General features: G+C 45.2%; 1 protein-coding gene, 1 non-coding gene and 1 pseudogene across 2 annotated transcripts in view; all 3 read right to left on the bottom strand.

Annotated features, from left to right (window-relative positions):
* LOC126259157 (translational regulator orb2) overlaps positions 1–20,899 on the bottom strand; it is a 468,570-nt gene that overhangs the window by 353,915 nt on the left and 93,756 nt on the right. The gene's annotated exons all lie outside the window — the stretch shown is intronic.
* On the bottom strand, positions 2,915–3,032 carry LOC126261155 (5S ribosomal RNA; annotated as a pseudogene).
* Trnas-gga (transfer RNA serine (anticodon GGA)) lies at positions 18,474–18,557 on the bottom strand. Its single transcript is given in 2 exon segments — positions 18,474–18,508; positions 18,518–18,557. It is a non-coding gene; the product is annotated as a tRNA-Ser (tRNA).

Genomic DNA, 20,899 nt, shown 5'->3' with positions numbered 1-20,899 from the left:
TTCCAACAGGATTGTTTTACAGCTTATAAATGCCAATCTTTAATTGACTAATCAGATCGCAATACACCTGATGAGAGGCTAAGACCCCGAAACCGTGGTAGCGTCTAGTGACTTCTGTCGTGCTAGACTGTCGTGCAAGACAACGTCAATAAAATATTTTACAGCTGTGTAGTATTTGTTTGCCATAAACAGAGAGAAGAGAGACACCATTAGTGAGGGTGCATGTTGTGCACATAAAACACGATTGTGACAATGCCATGCACAAAACAGCTGTCATATGATGAAAAAGCAAAAATTGGTGAATACAAGGAATGGGACTCTCTAAGGAGCTCAACTGTTCAAGTACAGTCATCGAAAATATCTTTAGATTGGACGTACGATATGAACAGGTCGGAAAACATACGGCATTGTAGAAAATTATGTGAATCATCGAAACAGTTACTTTTCTGAAAAGCCAGGGCCACAAACCGTTATGCTTCTCAACTCGTTGCTGTTTTACGTTGCCAGTAAGTAGCAGAAGAGTACGAAAAATTTTGTCAGATGACAAACATCTTACATGCAAGGAATGACTGCAGAAATATGCACACCCAAACATAAACAGGCGAGATTGGAGTTTGCTGGGAAACATATCATGGACTTCATAATGGGATGAAGTGATGAAGTTCGCTTCAGTAATGAGTAGAAGTATAATTTAAATGGGCTGGATGGATTTTAGTATTATTGGCAAGATGTAAGAACAGAGCAACAGGTAAGAATGAGCAGAAGTTCTGGTGATGGAAGAGTTATGATTTGGGCAGCCTTATGCGACAGAGGTAAATCACACATTGCTTGGCTGAACACTAGAATGAACTCTAGTATGTACCCTGAGACGCTAGAGACAGAATTCATTAGAATGTATGAGGTCCTAGGGAACCGAAGTCCTATGTCCCAACAAGATACTGCACCCGTGTGTGTTTCTGGTACATACAAAAAGTGGTTTGAAGATAAAAATACCGATGTCTTGCCGTAGCCTGCGCGTAGCCTGCATTTGAACCCTGTGGAAAACATTTTGGGCGCGTTAATCGCAATGGAAGACAAAACAGCGACAAGAGAAAGGTGGGCCGCAATTTAACTGCAAGAACTACAGGCTGTAACGAAATCAATGCCAAAGACAACTTTTGAGATAATTAGAATGAATAGACTTGGACATAGTATCCAGCCAACAATGAAATAACACAACTAGACAGTGAGTGCTTTTATATCAATTTCCATTCATGAAATGCAAACTCCTTTGTTTGTTACTCCTGTTACGAAAGAAGCTATGTAATTCCGTCACGAGAGTTAATGTTTTATATGTATCTACTACTTTCACAATAAATTCAATACATGTATGCTTCAAACATTGTATCATTACTTTCTTAGGAACCCCGACTTTGTACTGATTTCCTCTACTGTACATTTACATGGACCAGTGTTGCCTTTCCCCTTATTTGAACAAATCCACCGGTTATGGGTTCAGTGCGGGTTGAGAGTTCGACGCAAAACGCAAACTTCTGGCTGGCTGCGGTTATTCGTAGAATGGACGCTGTGAAATACTGTAAGTCCATGAATAGAGCCCAACTCTGTTGTTCAACTACTAGAAATCTAGCCAAACACCAAACACAGTCCAATTTCGCAGCGTAAGTTGTTAACAACAAGGTAGCCGCCGTGTTTGTTGCAGATAGAATACGACACTGACTTTTTTGTCGCTGTGTAGACAAAATCTACGGGATTACGCTCCGTACCGTGACGTAAACGAAGAGGGCGTTTGTCGTTCTGTGACCCGTTGCGGTGCCGCTGCCGATTGTAGAGGAGAAAAGTAGTATCCTATCTGATTCGTTGGCTACAGCAAGTGTCGCATTAGCATATTCGGTTTTCAACCCTATTGCGAACTTAATTACCGAAACTTTGGAAATTCTCTTTGCATTTCCTGCGACCTACTGGATGTACAAGGGGGAAGGCCGTACAGCCCAGAATCGGTATGCGAATCATGCAAAACCGCCGTCAGCTCTGTGGCAGTCATCCCACCGCCGCACAATGTTGAAGATACCCATTTGGTAAATCATTATGCCCTCCCCCTTGAGTTGGGGTAACTTCTGCGTTACAGACCGACCGGCGTCTTGTGTCGAATCGCGACCAGCACGGTACTTGGAGCCCCATTCCACAACAATGGTTTTCAACAGACATGCTGCCCCATGCACATTCGTTTTCCAATGGATGTCTACTGGTGTTTCTCTTTCGGCTACCAAGAAAATAATAACATCACGTTTGGGAGTATTTGGTAATAACGTCGCCATAGTTCACATTTCCGCATTTACCGCACACACGTCGCGAAGACACGAATGCCACACTGATCCCTTGCCTACATGTCGGTGCTTATATACCAGCATTGGAAGCTCGCTACGTAGCCTCTAAGGGGTGTTTCGCAATGTTTTGACGATTTCAAATTTGAATAACACAAAACTAATCGCGAAACAAAGTTGAAGATTTTACACAAGGTACAACATTTATCCAAGTTTACTTATGAAATACTACATCGGGCAAATGATGATCATTCGCGACTACACAATACTTGTTTCGTGTCACCCAGTTTTTGAACACATCTTCTGTAACTACAGGAGGTATTCTCGAAGTTTCATCGCGAATTCGACATTTTAACTCTTGCGAGCATCTCGTCCAGTCGGAGTACTCTCTCGCCTTCAAATTAAAAAAAAAAAAAAACCAGGCCATGAAGGCCCAATGGTAACAACCGGCCGCTTGTCATCCTCAGCCAACAGGCATCACTGGATGTCGATATGGAGGAGCATGTGATCAGCACACCGCTCTCCCGGCCGTACGTCAGTTTACAAGACCGGAGCTCCTCAATTTGCCTCACAAGATCTGAATGCACCCCGCTTGCCAACAGCACTCGGCAGACCGGATGGTCACCCATCCAAGTGCTAGCCCAGCCCGGCAGCGCTTAACTTCGGTGATCTGGCGGAAACCGGTGTTACCACTGCAGCAAGGCCGTTGGCCGCCTTCAAATAAATACAAAGGTAAAAGACTGGCAGTGTTAAATCAGGCGAGCGAGACGGCCTTTGGACACATGGGCGCTTGGAAATTAAGCGGTTACCAAACGCTTGCAAGATCTTCTTGGGTGTGTGGCATGTCGCGCCGTCTTGTTGGAACCAAGTTTTCTTAACGAGCGACGAGAGCCTGCCTGTAAACTGCTACGCACACGTACGGTCTTCTCGGGAGTTAGGACGATTTTCCGAGGGTCTGTTGAGTTTCTATTCGATACACTGGCAGTTGCACAGAAGTTTCTTACCCAGATCAATATTTTTCCATGAGCGGGAATTGGATATCGCGGCCGTATATTTAAATGTTCACGAAAGAGATTCTCATTTGCCGTAAAACAGCCCACAATCCGAAGGCTGGTTTGAAGCACACGGTGCTTTAGCAGCCATGGGCCCACTGGAGATGGCCGCCATTTGAAATGACCCACTGGTTATAGCGGGACCTGCACTTTAAAATCGACTCCGAACCAAAGTGCAACTTGGCATTTTCCGCCCCAACAAATAATTGCCACAGGTGAAAGAATCGTACGCGCGACTAACCCCAACCATTTGTAGTCAGACAATTCTCCACTCATCAACACACCCATATATTTTCTGTTTAACTCCATGATGGTTTGAGGACACCGCGAATTTCTCGTAGGGACCGATGACTTTAGCAGTTTGGTTCCAGAGAACCTTAGATACCACCGCAAAAATATCGGTGACGTGACGTTAGTTATAAAGATAAGAGACATGAACACGTGTGTACGCTATGTTACGCTCAGCTTCGTACATGGTTCGGCATGTCACACATCAAAGAAGCAGACTTATGTGTTCTATTAAATAAGGAAATCGTATCTTCAAGTAATGATATAGAGTAAAAGCTTTTAGCTTTTGTGAACCACAAAGTCACGTGTACTCTCTCACATTACGCGATAAAATTGAGACATTTGTGCGATAAATACTCGTTTCAGTCTGATGGGGTGTGTAGTTACGAAACTAATTACGGAGAAATAAATTATTCATTCAAGAACAGTGTGGCTGGTTGCAATTTTCTTCCCCATTACTATTAAGGGTCAATATTTAGGGACATGACAGGAACGATCATTCGAAACAAAAAATGTCTAGTAAACATTGGGTCTGAAATGAATACCTTAAGAGCTATGAGCACTTGCTTATCGTCGCCGTTGTGAAACACATTTGTTTTACTGAACAAATGATCAGCTTTTAAGGTAGAGCCCACGTTTCGTATCCTTTTTTCTTCGAACGGTCGTTCCAGTCACATCCGTCAATATTGATCATTTCTCCTGTGACACCCCGCATATTTTCTATTTACTACATAACTGTTTTATTCACCGTCTTGGTTACAACTAAGAATTGTTACTTTCTTATAATGTTGATATTACAGTTGATGAAGATTTACATAGTAGGCGCAGAAGCGCTGTTGTGAGAATCCGCTTACCCTTGTAGCTACACACTGTCGCGAAAGGACTTCCCAGCTGGCGTCATGCGTCATACAAGCTGCAATCAGCAACACTGCTACACAGTGTAGTTTCATCACTGTCGTCTAGGAGATTATTTAAATTCGCTACTTTGTTAATGAAATACCTTTTTTTGTAAGAGTCGAGAGCCTCGCTTTAATCACCGCAACGACAAGAAGCGTCCCGACTGTAGCTCTACTCCAAAGCTCTCCTGCACTGATCTGACTGCAGTCAGTGAAACAGCAAGATCCCAGCCATCTGTAATCTCGCTGATCTCATACAAAGTTGCGACCAAACAGCAACACCAGCTTGAGGTGGAGACAGTACCCTGGATTTGAAAGTCTCAATTTGCTGATCAAGTTCCACTGGACCGAAGCTGCTACCGCGAAGTCAAGGGCGCCTGACTTAAATGGACCAAGCTAGAGCCACCGATAACCTTCCCCAACCAGTTTCCGCCGAACCTGCTACTTCCCGCTACGACCGACTCACGATTTCTCAAGTTCACGGCAACTCTACAAAGTCTGAACATTTGAGGCCCGTTAGCCAGGCCCCATTGCAGCTACACAATGACTGACTTGTTTCTCGTCAGAGGGCCTTCTCATTCGTTCAGTCCATTCTGCAGCTAATATTGAACCCTGTACTGAGTGCTGCCGCCTAGCAGAACAAACACGAAACAGAATTCTGCAAATTAAGAGCAGAAAAGCTCGTGGCAAACCCTCTGATTGTGAGTAACGGTCGGGACTGGGGCTAGCCCTAAAACTCCAGCATTTTGAAAGCTCTCCCGAGTGCCATACTACGCTCGGATTGTGGAATTATTTCAGCCCCCCCCCTCCCCGTATCCTCCCCCGCTTACCCTAAGCCCCGCAACGAAGGCTGTACTCCAGCTCTCTGCGATCCGGCACGTTTTTCTCAAAACTCCGCTCATATTTACGCTCTTCAGAATGAAAATGGCGGTCTCTCGTATTGCAACTAACGGACGTAAAATTACATTTCCAGGTTGAAATGTCGATCGAATAAGTTTCAGAAGACACTTTAGACAAAGAGAAGGGAGTAAGGATACCTCTGAAGTACTGACATATCATCGAGAGAAATGCTCCTGGGATTGCATTTCTCCAGCACGGTATTGTGCGAACCTGAAACGTGTACCTTGACAAAACAGCGAAATAAAGTACAAGCGTTTAAAACGAAGTGGTACAGAGTGAATTTAAAAATTATGTGGACGGCAAAAAATGAGAAACAAAAACTAGATCTGAATACCTGTGTTGTTTGTACTAGGTATTTAAAGATAAGACGATTATCATAAGCCGTGAAGGGTTGGAAGACTGCACGAAACTGTTAGAAATGCTCATGTCGTAAGAGTGCGTTCGTCACCTTTCGACACAGAATAATCGGCTCGAACATTATTCGATCATCCTTCTTGTGGTGAAGCACACCCTTTACAATCAGCGCCAACTGCTGAACGTTTGCGCGTCTTTATTAGCTTTGTACTCTTAACGAGGCAACTGAAATGACTATATGTGAAAATACCCTCTTTTACGGAAGAGGTATGCAGGATGGAATATTGGTTCAAATGGCTCTGAGCACTATGGGACTTAATTTCTCAGGTCATCAGTCTCCTAGAACTTAGAACTACTTAAACCTAACTAACCTAAGGACATCACACACATCCATGCCCGAGGCAGGATTCGAACCTGCGACCGTAGCGGTAGCGCGGTTCCAGACTGTAGCGCCTAGAACCGCCCAGTCACTCCGGCTGGCTGAAATATTGGAGATCAATGGACTGTGGTGGTGATAAACGTAACTCAGTTCATTTCGAAAGGTCAGTTAAGCGACGGCTTTTCACAGAAATAGTAAAATTTTATCACTATTGCCATAAAAGGACCTTACATTATGATGACTCTGTTATTCAAATTGAATTCTATAGGATTGTCCGTCATGTCTTCTGCCACAATGGAACAAGCTTGTTCCCATAAGGGACATAATGAGCTTTTCATCTCTTCATATATACTGGAAAGTTTGTCATTTAACTTCGTGAATGGGTGAGGGTGCCTTTGTGAAACACAATTGGCTGCATAATTCGTTCGCTAACTACCACAATGTTGGGAGAAGAATAAGCTACTCGAGTTTATGCTGTATTGCATTCTTTAGGATGGCCGAGCGGTTCTAGGCGCTACCGTCTGGAACCGCGCGACCGCTACGGTCGCAGGTTCGAATCCTGCCTCGGGCATGGACGTGTGTGATGTCCTTAGGTTAGTTAGGTTTAAGTAGTTCTAAGTTGTAGCGGACTGATGACCTCAGAAGTTAAGTCCCATAGTGCTCAGAGCCATTTGAACCATTCTTTAGGGATGTGTTTAAAAAGCTGACCATAGCCAGGAAAACTTATCATAGCCACAACCTTATTGAAGGATGCGATATAAAGCTCGAAACGATCATTAGAGACGACAACAAGCTTGGATTTGCCCAAGTCTGTTTCCATACCACTATCCTGGTGTTTGTCTCTAATAATTCTGGGAAATCAGGGAGATCCCGAATCTGTATGGCTGCACGCGAATTTGAGTCGTCGTCCTCTCGAATGCGACTCTAGTGTATACTGTGTGTGAGTATACACTGATAAGCCAAGGCATTATGACCACTGTTCACCGTGAGGTTGGATGTAGCCTGGTGGCGTTGCGAGACACGGTAAGTAAAGTATGTAAGTGGGTAAAAGACGGTTGAGGAATCATTCTAGCGACGACACGGGCCGCAAAGGCAAAATCTTGACATAAGGGACTTTGACAAAGGTGTATTATTATTACCCAGAGTCTGTGAACGGGCATCTCGAATACGGCGTAGCTGGTCGAATGTTCACGTCCTGCTGTAGTGAGCATTTATGGAAAATGGTAGGACGACAGTGAAACTACCACTGGGAGATTATGTGGCTGGACGTCCACGACTCTTAACAGAACGTGGGATCTGGAGGCTTGCCTGCTCTGTAAAGCAGGATATGTAGCGATCTGTGACATCTTCGCCGAAACAGCACAATGCTGATGCACGCTGTTGAACATGAGGCTCAACAGCAGACGACCCCTACGTGTTGACACATTGGGCCAACGACATCGTCAGTTACGATTGCAGTGGCCACGAGATCGTCGAGGCTGGCCGTGGATCAATGGAAATGTGTCACCTCGTCGGATTAATTACGTTTTTGCCGTAGCAGATCGATGATCGTCTCCACAAACGCCGTCATCCACGCGAACGGCGGTTCGAAATGTGCACTGCCCCAAGGACGCAGGCTGGTGGGGGAAGTATGAGGCGATGGGAAACATTCTGTTCCGTTCCGATGGGAAACATTCTGTTCCGCTCGCATGGGACCTGTGGTAGTAATCGAAGACACGCTGACAGCTGTGGACCACATGTACCCCTTCATACTTGATGTCCTCTCCGCCGGCGATGTTAGGATAATTGCCCATGTCTCAAAGCCATAACCATACTACAATGGTTTGAGGAGCGTGACAGTGTGCTCACGTTTATGTCTTGTCAAAGAAATTCGCTTCATGAGAATCCAAATGGAACCCATCTGGGGCGCTATCACCGAGTACACAGATCAGCGACACCGCTGTTAAAGGAAATTATACGATTTGCGCGTGAGCATCTGGGTGCGATATATCTCCACAAACGTACCAACAAACCGTCAAATCCATCATAGGCCCAAAGATGGGCCAATAAGTTATTAAGCAGGTGGTCATAATGTTTTGGCTCGTCAGTGTAAATGGACTTAACTGCACTTACATTCCTTTTAGAATCGCTCTATATTTGTACCACAGCGTCGCCTCGTTACGTTTGTATTAAGAGGTGTTCCCTTTTCTTTAAGCCGTCCGGTGTAACCCAGCGGTTCTAGGCGCTACAGTCTGGAACCACGCGACCGCTACGGTCGCAGGTTCGAATCCTGCCTCGGGCATGGGTGTTTGTGATGTCCTTAGGTTAATTAGTTCTAAGTTCTAGGGGACTGATGACCTCAGTAGTTAAGTCCCATAGTGCACAGAACCATTTGAACTTTTCTTTAAAATAAAAAAATAATAAGAGAGAGAGAGAGAGAGAGAGAGAGAGAGAGAGAGAGAGAGAGAGAGCGAAAAGAAAATAGACTACTTCCTGGTCTGTGCATTACATCAAGCAGCCGCCGCTATGCTCGATACACGAGAGCTATTCGAAAGTAAGGTCCAATTGGGAGCGAAATGGAAGCCACAGTGAAAACCCTATGCAGTTTTACACAGATGCCTTGGGCAGTGCCTCTAATATGCCCATCGATCGCGTCACGTCGCTCTTTCCTGTGAGCGCGTAAAGATGTATGAGAGCCTGCTGAGAGATTTCGCTTGATGTCATGTGGCCCACATAACATAACTGTCATGCGTTTCCTCCTTCATGACAATTCTCGACTGCACTCTTCAGGGGCAATGAAAAAAAAAAAAAAAAAAAAAAAAATGCTCCTGTAGCGTTTTCGATGGAAAGTGTTTGATCACCCACAATAAAGCCCGTAATTGGCTCACCCTGAGTTTCATCTCTGCTCATGTGAACCGCTGGGCATGAAGACAACATTTTGGCACAGACAACGTGTTGTAGACCAGCGCGCAGAGAATTGACGCAAAGCACAGACGGTTGCCTTCTGCGAAAGTTGGTACAGCGCTACGAAACAGGTCCAAGTCGGAGCGACGACTATGTAGAAAAGTAACAGGAAGGTGTAGCTACGTGCGGAAATACAACGTTTTTGATTTTCACAGTGGTTCCCTTCGCGACCGAATGGTTCAAATGGCTCTGAGCACTATGGGACTCAACTGCTGAGGTCATTAGTCCCCTAGAACTTAGAACTAGTTAAACCTAACTAACCTAAGGACATCACAAATATCCATGCCCGAGGCAGGATTCGAACCTGCGACCGTAGCGGTCTTGCGGTTCCAGACTGCAGCGCCTTTAACCGCACGGCCACTTCGGCCGGCCCTTCGCGACCGATTGGACCTCATCTCGTAGTAGTTGATGGAATTTATTCCCGTGTATTTTATTTATAAAATTTATATTTATAAATGGAAATGAAATTTTCGTGAAGTGGACAATACGGACTACCAGCTTCGCTGGTCCCTTCCTTGCACCTGGCGTAGGAAGAACGCCTGCGGCCCGTGAGCAGGCGGGAACATCAGCGCTGTTGTCCCGTGGCGCGGACCGCGAGTACACGGACGGGCTGTTTGTCCACGCCGCAGCAGCTGACCCATTAGCGCTGTTGATAGACGTGTCGCGGCGGCCCATGCTAAACACGCACCCTCCCATTCCGTCTGTTTGTGCGCGGATCCAAACTGCAGCGACTCCTGTGCATTACAGATCCGGCAGAGTACCGATACGCAGAATCTGGCGTAGTCATCAATCTACACGATGACTCTCAGCATCTTTGTTAGGTTATTACATTGCAGTGCCCGGCGAGTGCGCCCTAAAAACAATCTCAGATTCACAATACATAGCACTCACATCCGCCGTAATGTTGAGTCAGTGGGTCTTCATCTGCTATTCACAAGTGACACGTCGTGACAGCTGCCGTAACAAAGGCTAATAAAGGAAAAAATAGGGCCGCGCGGGATTAGCCGAGCGGCCTCAGGCGCTGCAGCCATGGACTGTGCGGCTGGTCCCGGCGGAGGTTCGAGTCCTTCCTCGGGCATGGGTGTGTGTGTTTGTCCTTAGGATAATTTAGGTTAAGTAGTGTGTAAGCTTAGGGACTGATGACCTTAGCAGTTAAGTCCCATAAGATTTCACACACATAGACGTACAAAAAAATAGGAAGGTCAGAGAGAAGTTCCTTGTAACTGACAGAGTAGACGTCGAACTGGTAAAGAGTGTAGAAGTAGCACCGGACGTTCTACAAAGGTCACCCCCACTTTCAAGTGATTTAAGAAAATAACACAATATCCAAGTTAGGGCGTCCGGGTGAAGATCCGGAGCCCATCCTTCCAAAATACAAAACCCGTGGCTTAACCACTGCACCATTTCGCTCGAGTACTTTGATACAGAAAGGAGTGAACAGTTAGTCAGCAATTTCGTAGACGACATGCCCGTTTTACTAAGAAGAAGCTACGGCGAATGAACAATTAGTAATCAGTACCGTCTTGAGTCACCAGTATACGTGCATACGTCATCCATTTGCCATTGCACTTCATTAAAGCACAATATTCTGTATCTTCTACGATTTATTGTGTAACATTTTCAGATCATTTGACGATGACTTCCTAAGAAGTTCAAACCATTTACGCTGAAGCCGTGTTCCTTGACTTCCGCCCTACCAAATGGTTCAAATGGCTCTAAGCACTAGGGGATTCAAATGGCTCTAAGCACTAGGGGACTTAACATCTGAGGTCGTCAGTCCCCTAGACTGAGAATTACTTAAACCTAACTAACCTAAGGACATCACGCACATCCATGCCCGAGGCAGGATTCGAATCTGCGACCGTAGCAGCAGCGCGGTTCCGGACTGAAACGCCTATAACCGCTCGGTCACAGCGGCCGTCTCCGCACTACCACCTACGAACGAAATAAGAGCGTAGGGAATATCAGACCCGCTGCAGACCAATCACTGGAAGCAGTCACATTCGTAAAATACCTCGGGTATGCGTACGGAGTGTTTTGAAGTGGCTATGGTAGATGCCAGACTGTGATTCATTCGAAAAGACCTCATGAAATGTAATAATAACAAGTTAGGGAAATAAATTTCTCAAATGGCTTGGATTAGTAGAGAATTAAAAATTTTATCCTGGTCCCTCTACAATGGCTCTTTCACTTACTCTGTGACATGTCCTCACTTCCCTTCGAGAGACTAGATGGCTGGCAGGGTCTTTCACTGAGTGATACTACTTGCAGTTTCTACTATATTTTTGTACTTGGGTAAGTTTGAGCGGGATTTCACTCTACAAGACCAGAAGCCTCCAAGAAGACAACGAAAAGCGCGAATTTAGGACATTATCGCAGCAGTAGCGGCCAGTATTGAGGAAGAGCCGAATGTTTCAAGACGATCTCAACCGTTGCGGCTACCTGAGACACTAGCTTGGCAAATCTTGCGAAAAATATTTGGGCCTGCATGCATACAACGTTGTACTGACTCAAGAGTTGAAACCACTTGTGTCGGACAGGGTGATTTTAGTCTACTGGAGCCATCGTGTGCGTCAGTGTGTACAGAACCGTGGTGAACATTTGAACGATATTTTGTTCAGAACATAACTGAAGTGTCTAAGCTTCAAAATAAAGCACAATTTACTTTGATACGTTTAGTGGATTATATTTTTCTCAAATTTTTAGAAGTATCACTCTTCATGAAAGACCCTTTATAAACATTCGAATCATATATACTCGCGGAATCGAGAGCGTCTAATGAACGCAATCTTCGAGTAACTACATCGTTCCTTCCAAAGATTCGGTGGAAAACAGACTTGGTTTACACTTAAAAATATTTATTTTTCGGGAATTAATTTCGATGAGTACCACGCATACAATAACATCGTCTGTGGTTCCTCGTAACAAAATCGCAGCTATTTTACTCAAAATTGTTTTCATACAACGACGTTCAAAATATTCATCATTTACTAATCCAAGTCGTTTAAGAAATTATTTGCCTACCTTATTATTCCTTAATGATTTACTTGCCTTTTATAACTGCTCTGTTCCGACCTATTCCGATACGGAAAAAGTACAAATCAGAAAAAATGCAGAATGCATTTGTTAACAGTACACAGTTTCCCTTCTCCCCAGCCAGATGACTTGGTCGCTACGCCAGCGGCGCTTTCGACGAACAGCGATTAGCCTCTGGCTACATAAGCGGCAGTCTTAACGGTTTCTTTCCTCGTTTTCTAGGAAAATGTGCGTTTGCGGACCCCCCACATGTGGAAAATATTCAATTTTCAATTATCTGTCGATCCTGTCAAATTTTAGTCTATTGCGCGTCATGAAATTTAGGGGTGGTTTTCTCGAAAACGAGGAGTTATTTACCCAGAATATGTCAAAGAGTGTTTCACATTAGGTTGCATACAAGTGATGTGCTAAATATGAGCCAGTTGGCCTGGTTAATGTAGACACCCATTACGACTGCAGAAGCGGCATCATTGAAAAGAAAACACGTATGTTGATTCATTTATCGTACCGAGTACACAAATCATAGATATTGTACTGCCATGAGACGTAGGTTGAAAGATAAATTTTTCTCAGACGACTCATTTAAAATTCGTAATGAATGGAAGTAAAATGAACAGCAAGACAACTATGATTGGTGATTTGTTTATTGTCAGAACCGGTTTCGCTGCATTAAAACAGCATCCTCAGGTGAAAACAGTCACATTAGCGCACCAAGCCGCTCCCACCGTTCGCAGTCAAGGATGCTGTTTTAATGCAGCGAAACCGATTTCGACAATAAACAAATCACCGATGACAGCTGTCCTGCAGTTCATTTTACTCCCAATGATTATGAAGTTCAATGGCTGCGACTGCCCGCAGTACAAAGTTTTATGTATTTAAGAATTGTATGTCTAAACAAATCAGCATATTAGCTTCTTTTATTTGGCAGGTTTTTACGCTAACGTTCGAATCATAATGTTATATGTCAGTGTAATGTTTACATTAGTTCCGAAGCGAAATGTCAGATCTGTAAAGAAGCACCGACTCCACGATGAATATGAGGCAAAAATCAGTACTTAAAAAAATATGCCGAACTCGTGTTCAGTAGCAACAGCGTTTACCTCCCGTGTCCATCGATCTGATTTGGTTTTCTCGTGGCTTTCTAAATGACCTGAGACTTATACTGGTGTTATAAAAACGTGTGTGTGTTGCACGTCTGCCCCTAAACCACTGACCAGTTTCAACCAAACGTGGCTCACGTACCCCTTAGTGGCAGGCGACAGTCGCTGTGGGGGTAAGAATCAACTACCTTTCATAATTCGGGGGATATGACATCATAGACAAACTGCCGCATCACTCATCGTGTTTAAATTTAATGCTTCTGTGCTACTAACTCTGTTCGCGGTAAATTAGCAGACAGTAGCCACATACGCCGCTAAATGCACCTACCAAATTATATTGTGGTAGGGGACATAGTTTAGGAGATATGACGTCATAAACAGTGAGATGCGTGAAAGACTGCCGCATCATGCATGACGTTTAAATTTATTACTTCTTTGCTACTAACATATTTCGCAGATAATATTCACATATGCCGCTGAATGTACAAGATGTACAACTTTGCTTCCGCCATTTTTTCAACAGTTGAGGCTTTAATGAAACAAATTGGTTACACATGTATCATTCAAAACATTTTCCATCGCTGGCCACTACTTTCTCCCATCTTTCGGGCAGTGTACGAATCCCGCGTCGAAAAAATTGTTCATCTTTCGAAGCGATCCACGAATCGATCCAATTTGTGACTTCTTCGTGAGATCGGAAGTGTTGGTCAGCCAGGCCATGCGCCATTGATCTAAACAAGTGATAGTCAGAGGGAGCAAAGTCTGGAGAATGTGGCGGGTGGGGTAGGACATCCCATTTTAACGTTTCCATTTACGTTTTGACCTGTTTTGCAACGTGGGGTCAAGCGTTGCCGTGCTGCAAAATCACTTTATCGTGTCTCTCGCTGTATTGCGGCCGTTTGTCTTTTAATGCTCTGCTCAGACGCATTAATTGCGTTCGATAACGAGCCGAGCTGGTCCCACCAAATGCAAAGCATGATCTTGGGGTCGTGAATATTTGGTTTGGCCGTCGACGTGGAGGCATGGCAGGGATATCCCCATGATTTTTTGCATTTAGCGTTATCGTAATGAACCCATTTTTCGTCCCCGGTCACAATGCGATGCAGAAATCCCTTCCGTTTTTGCTTCTGAAGCGACTGTTCACAAACACACAAACGCTCAGCGTCTCTTGGTTTCAGCTCACATGGGACCCAAGTTCCTTGTTTCTGAATCGTGGCCATAGCCTTGAGACGTTTTGAAATGGCTTGCTGCGTCACTCCCACTAAACGTGCCAATTCTTCTAGAGTTTGACGGGAGTCTTCACTCAGCAATGTCTCCAATTCTGCATCTTCGAAAACATTCTCTCTTCCACCACTATGCCGGTCTACGACGTTAAAATCACCGTTCTTGAAGCGTTCACTCACGACACGTTCTTTCACTAATAGCGTCCTTACCATACGTACTTCAGAACATTCGATGAGACTCAGCCGCCTTTTTGTTCATATTGGAAAAAGAAAGTCAGTTAACACCTCCCGCAAATGACGAGAATTAGGCTCGTAAACTGACATTTTCAATCAAGAACAACATTATGATGCAGACACAAATCGATTAATGGTTGAATGAGGTTATGTTGAGCGAGGTCCAAGCTAACTGCCTGACGTCAGCGATCTCTTTCTTTCGACCGCTACTTACCGCTGTCCCTACCTATCGGCAAACGGCTGAAGCAAAGTTGTACACCTTGGACTTACACAAATACATCATTGTACGGCACATAGTTCAAGAGATATAACGATATAAGCACCGGGAATCGCGAAGAAATATCGCATCATGCATAAAATTTTAATACATTTATTCTTCACTAGCAATACAGTCCTACAGTCGAGTCAGCTTAAGGAAACCATTCACATCTGGTAGCGCTTTTCGCAATTTTAAACTGTGAAGCGCATATGGCTGTAGGCGAAAACAATAGCCATCTATAGAGCTACGAAGAGGTGTTGCCGGTTGCCATAGAGACGTTTAGAAAATCGCGTTGTAGACTCGTGAAACAGCTGTACTTACACGTTTGTACATTATGCGTATTTATTTGCACGACTGATTCATAATTTCCGAAGAGTTTTCACGAATTCGTGGCAATGAAATTTTTTCGATATTACACTACAAACGCAGTTCATATTTTGAAAATTGTCAAAATGAATACTCGAGCAATGCCGAGTTTGACAGCTAGTCTTACAATATGGCGAGTGGCAATTCCTGAACCAGTCTCCATCTCGCCCGAGGGAGTGCCCCGCGTCACTGACGTAGCGCTAGAGCTCCAGGCTCCTGTCTGCTACCAACCGCATTTCCTGGAACACCGCTGTCGTCATTTCGCCGTAGCAGCGTTCCAGGAGAGCGTGTGATTGCGGGCGCACTCTGGATCTGTCGCGCTTGTTAGCAGTCACACGGAGCAGAGCGCGCGGCGTGCAGGCGTGGAGCCAGCCAGCGCGGTGACTTGTGCCTACAGAGAAACACAGTCCCGCCAGCTGCGAGCAGGCGCCGAGCACCAGCCACAAGGCAGCGCCCGTTGGCACGTGGCCCGCGTAGTGGTACTCCGGCCGCGTCGCTTCATTTACTTCCCACTCGCTTCTACCGGCTGTTGCACCTCAGATGCCTTTCGATTTTCAAAGGCCGTCGCGATTTAGCCAGTTAGCTTAAACCGCCTCCCACCCTCAATACCGTCAGAGCGTTAGAGAACTGTAAATTCCCTGGGAAGACACACTGTCATCTGTCTGTCTGTCTCTCTCTCCACCTCTCTTTCTGCGCGCGCACACGTCTCTCTCTCTCTCTCTCTCTCTCTCTCTCTCTCTCTGTGTGTGTGTGTGTGTGTGTGTGTGTGTGTGTGTGTGTGTGTGTGTGTGTGTGTGTGTGTGCTAATTTTTGTACCGCTGTTCTTGTGGCTCCGTCGTAGTCATTGTTGGAGCTTCCTTCTTCACCTGAGTGCATGCCGTCTTCAAAACACGGTATTGTTCCAAACAGTTCACTGATCTTTGTTTAGCTCCACATATTGATGCAAACTCAACCATAACTTTACGCACGGTATGGCGGAAAAGCGTATTATTTATATTACTGTTATTGGTAGCTGGCATTGTTATTACTAGCTGACATTGCCCGACTACTCATTTTTCCGATTTCGTAATTGTACTCCTGCAGTAGGCTCCGTGTGAGATGATACCTGACGGTTTCAGTACTCCGGGCGCAGCTGCTTCGCTCTTCTACAACGCGATTTTGTAAATATCTCTACGGCAACGCCTCTTCATAGCTCTATAGATGGCTATTGTTTACGCCTACAGACGTTTCCGCTTCGCAGTTGAAAGATGTCAAAGGCACTGCTAGGTGTCAGGAATTTCCTGAAGTTGACCCGACTGTAGGAATGTCTCAGTAGCAAAGAGTAAATGCATTTAAACTTCATGCATGATGCGGCTTTTTCCACGCATTTCAGGGTTTATGACGTCATATCTCCTGATTTACGCGTCATACAGTGATGTAATTTTGTAGGGATATTCAGAGGAATATGTGGATGCTGTCTGCAAAATATGTTGTGAATAGATTTAATATTAAAGAAGTAATAAATTTAAGCGTCATGTACAGTGAAGGAGATTTCACGTATCTTTTTGTTTATGACGTCGTATATCCTCAACTACGTGTGAAACCATGATATAACTGAGCAGGTGCTGTTAGCATCATATTTGGATACTATCTGCGAAATTTATAGCGAATAGGGCCAGTAGCACAGTAGTAATAAATTTCAACGTCATTCATGATGCGGCAGTTTTTCACGATCTCACTGTTTACATCATATCTCTTGAACTATGACAGGTATGTGGTTCTTACCCCCACAGCGATTGTTGTCTGACAGCAAAGAATACGTGCTCCATGTTTGGTTGAAATCGATGCTGTGGTTTGCGAGGAGATGCGGAACATCCACACATACACATACACACATAAATACATCAATTTTTATAACATGTATGCGTTATTAGTGTAATTATTATTGTTCTAATTTAAGCGTGTCTAATGTGTCTGTACAGCTTGTGAGCTCTCTATTCTTCACACAGAACAGACTAAAGAACAACACTTTCCTTCCTGTAAAGGGTAATTTCTGCAGCAAGTTTTTTGTGTTCTTCTGTTAATACCTTTAAATTACTAAACTGCCTCTAACACATACAGCACATGGAGTAAACCTTGCCATAGCGAGGTGCAGAGATGGTACCCCTAAACATGTTGGACTAATATCGGGAGTCGACTCTTTTCTCTTGCTAGAGGGGCTGCTTCTTGTTACTATTATTGTCAAATTACTGAAGCCGAATTTCTAATGGATTCTCAGAAACTCTCGTCGCATTTTGGCAGACATGCTCGTTGGGTAATGGTATGGCTTATCACGCGACTAGAATATGACACATTAACTAAAAATAGTAACACGCTACAAGAAGAAGAAGAAGCAAAACGGTAACTTAGAAGTAAAAGCACTTATTAAAAATCGGGGAGGAATTTTTTCGCTTTCGAGTTACGTATCAAGAAAGAGTTACGTATTAACAATGTGTGTTATTATTAAAAGGCTATGTTGTCTCATTAACAAGAAATATGTGTCTCAAAAATAATATTTACCACTACCAAATTTCGTCGCTTTTAGATGTATATTAATACGAAAGTCCGTCCGGACAGGCTTCGGAAGGCCCAAAGGTACCGACCGACCGCCGTGTCATCCTCGGCCCAGAGGTGTCACTGAAAGCACATGTGGAGGACAAGTGGTCAGTACATTGCACTCATGGCCTTTGCAGGTTTTCGTGACCGGATACGTGTATGTTAATATCACACATTTCGGCAAAAAACGATTTTAAAAAAATGCTATTTTCTGTGGTGGAGACAGAGCAGGCTGTTGTAGAACTTTCAGTTGTTTTCAGGCAGGTCCCCAAGTCTGGTATCAGATATCGGCACCACCCCACAGGCGTCTTTAACGGAATAGCAAGTTTCCGTGAGATGCCAATAGTGGTCATGCGGGATTCGCCGGACCCAATGGAGTACACCAGCTGAGTCACGCCTCCAGTGGCTCCGTTCCACGAGCGACGTTTGCCGCTGCAAAATGGTTCAAATGTCTCTGAGCACTATGGGACTTAACATCTGAGGTCGTCAGTCCCCTAGAACTTAGAACTACTTAAACCTAACTAACCCAAGGACAACACAAACATCCATGCCAGAGGCAGGATTCGAACCTGCGACCGCAGTAGTCGCGCGGTTCCAGACTGCAGCGCCTAGAACCGCTCGGCCACACCGGCCTTGCCGCTGCAAAACAAGACTGCCGGCGGTAGCAACTCAAATGTTCAAAATGTGTGTGAAATCTTATGGGACTTAACTGCTAAGGTCATCAGTCCCTTAGCTTACACACTACTTAATCTAAATTATCCTAAAGACAAACACACACACCCATGCCCGAGGGAGGAGTCGAACCTCCGCCGGGACCAGCCGCACATTCCATGACTGCAGCGCCTTAGACCGCTTGGCTATTCCCGCGCTTCGGTAGCAACTCAATTGACTCGCATTTGGAGTCTCTTCGCTGTGACATCATCGTCTGTGCCTTAGTACATAGAGTCGCTTTTTTGTTGACACTGAGAGCTGGACTCTTACTTCTTGGTACAGTATTTGCTATGAGTACACATAAGTAGATCTCCTTTTTGGTGAGCTTGTTCGCTGATCATTTTTGCTCCTGTACAACTTTCCTACACACCACTCTGTAGCCCACCTCTCCTTACCACTGTGAACGAAGTTGTAGACAAAGCTAAGGACTTTATGTTGGAGCAAAAGCATCCAAACTGGAAGCTATGAAAGAAGACTTAACAAAGGATCTGATACGGTGGATTTCCACGAAACTCAAGTCAACTCAACAGCTGAAAAAATGTTTGTGCAGTATAATAAAAAGAAGCATAAACGTAGCACACGCATGTGTCTCTTGTGTGCGTGGGGCAGTGCAAAGTGAGTGACTGCACTGTAGGTGTACTTGAGTGTACCTACTCACCCGCGAATGACGGGTCGCTTGTAAAGGCAGACATGAAGCTATGTTCGGAATGTGACTCCACCGCTGCCGCCGGGAAGACCGAGGCGTCGACTTCCGCAGTACGCGTAGTTAACGGAGCACGTCGTTATGAAATCAGTGCCCCTTAAAATTGGACACGTTTTTCGGCGTCTGGTGTACGGCTTAATACCACAATAAAGACGTTTACTGGGTGATAAACTGGCGGTCGAAATCCATAATCAGCAGCTGCGGAGCGCGGGTCGCGTTTTACGGCGCCGTAAAGCGTGCGCGCGCACCCCTGCTCCCCCTCCCCCACCCTTGGTTCCCACCCTCGCGGCGGGTTCCTCCCGCCCGCCGCTCTAACCACCCTCCTGATTGAGTGAAAAAGGAAGCCGCTGTGTCTTCCGTAAGGCTAATATTTTCCCGCTCAAATTCCGAGTGACGCGAAATCGGATCGCTCGCCTTTCGGATCGGAGTAAATTACGATGCACTTAAACGCGCGGCGTCGCCTAGTTCCAATTAACGCTAAGCATACGGATGAAGAGGATAGGGCCGGTTGTAAGTGCGGAGGGTAATTATTTCGCGCGACACGCGTAAAGCCGGAATCCGAGCGAATGTCTCAATAAAAGTTTTAGAGCGGCCTGCGAGGAGCAGTGCGCCGCGTAACAGACAGCTCGCCCAAGGCGGGATGTTTGCCAGACCTGTTCACACCTGCTGGCCTCGTCCTGTACTTTGGGCATCTCTGGTTAACCGGCAGAGATCCACGATGACTGAAGACTAGTTTTACGAGATCACCGAGGCTTAAATGGGAGGAATCTTCAGCATGTTGTTAGGGATTATTGGCTGATACGCGAACAGAGAACTTGCCTGATTTCTCAGCTTCTCCCGGCGTACTTCATGAAGAAATAGTTCACGGGTTAACGATGGGCTGCCGTTTAATTCACGATTACGAAGAGTATGGAGATACCCAACAATGAAATGACTTCGAGGGCAAACGGAGGAACGGCAGAACTAACGCCAGCACATGCACCTGGGCGAGAACCGGCAATGTGTCGGCTGGATGAGTGGAGGAGGAGATGCTGGTCGAGGTTGGCGGGTAGAACGGCACATCGGAGGGAGGAGACGAACAGGCAAAACCGCTGGGCCGGCCACAAAGCGGTCAGTTCATCAGTGCATCTGATGATAGAAACGTGGTCGCTAGCCAAAATATTATTCCCGTTGGACACTGACATCCGACTGTTCATCCGTGGATTATTTCATCAGAGAGCTTACGCCAGAGCCTTCATTAATATACGATTGTTTTGACTAATACCTAGTCAGACACGCGACTGGACTGAAAGTTTCTTCAGAGGCAGAACACAGCGAATTATCTTAAATACAGTGTCGTCGAAAAACACAGAAGAAGTTCGTAGTGTCATCCTAAGAAACGAGACACGGCAGTTAAAGTCCTTGATGCATTAATGACTTAAGAAATAATATTAATTGCAGCCTCAGACTTCTTATAGACTACGCAGCCACTTACGTCGAATTTTTATCCGATAGACACTGCAGCTGGGGTACGTCCTCGACAAACGTGAATCGGGCGAGTGATGAAAATAACGAGATAGA

This window comes from Schistocerca nitens, chromosome 5 (genome assembly GCF_023898315.1).
Source record: "Schistocerca nitens isolate TAMUIC-IGC-003100 chromosome 5, iqSchNite1.1, whole genome shotgun sequence".
NCBI classification, from domain to species: domain Eukaryota; kingdom Metazoa; phylum Arthropoda; class Insecta; order Orthoptera; family Acrididae; genus Schistocerca; species Schistocerca nitens.
This window is presented reverse-complemented; position numbering and strand designations above follow the sequence as displayed.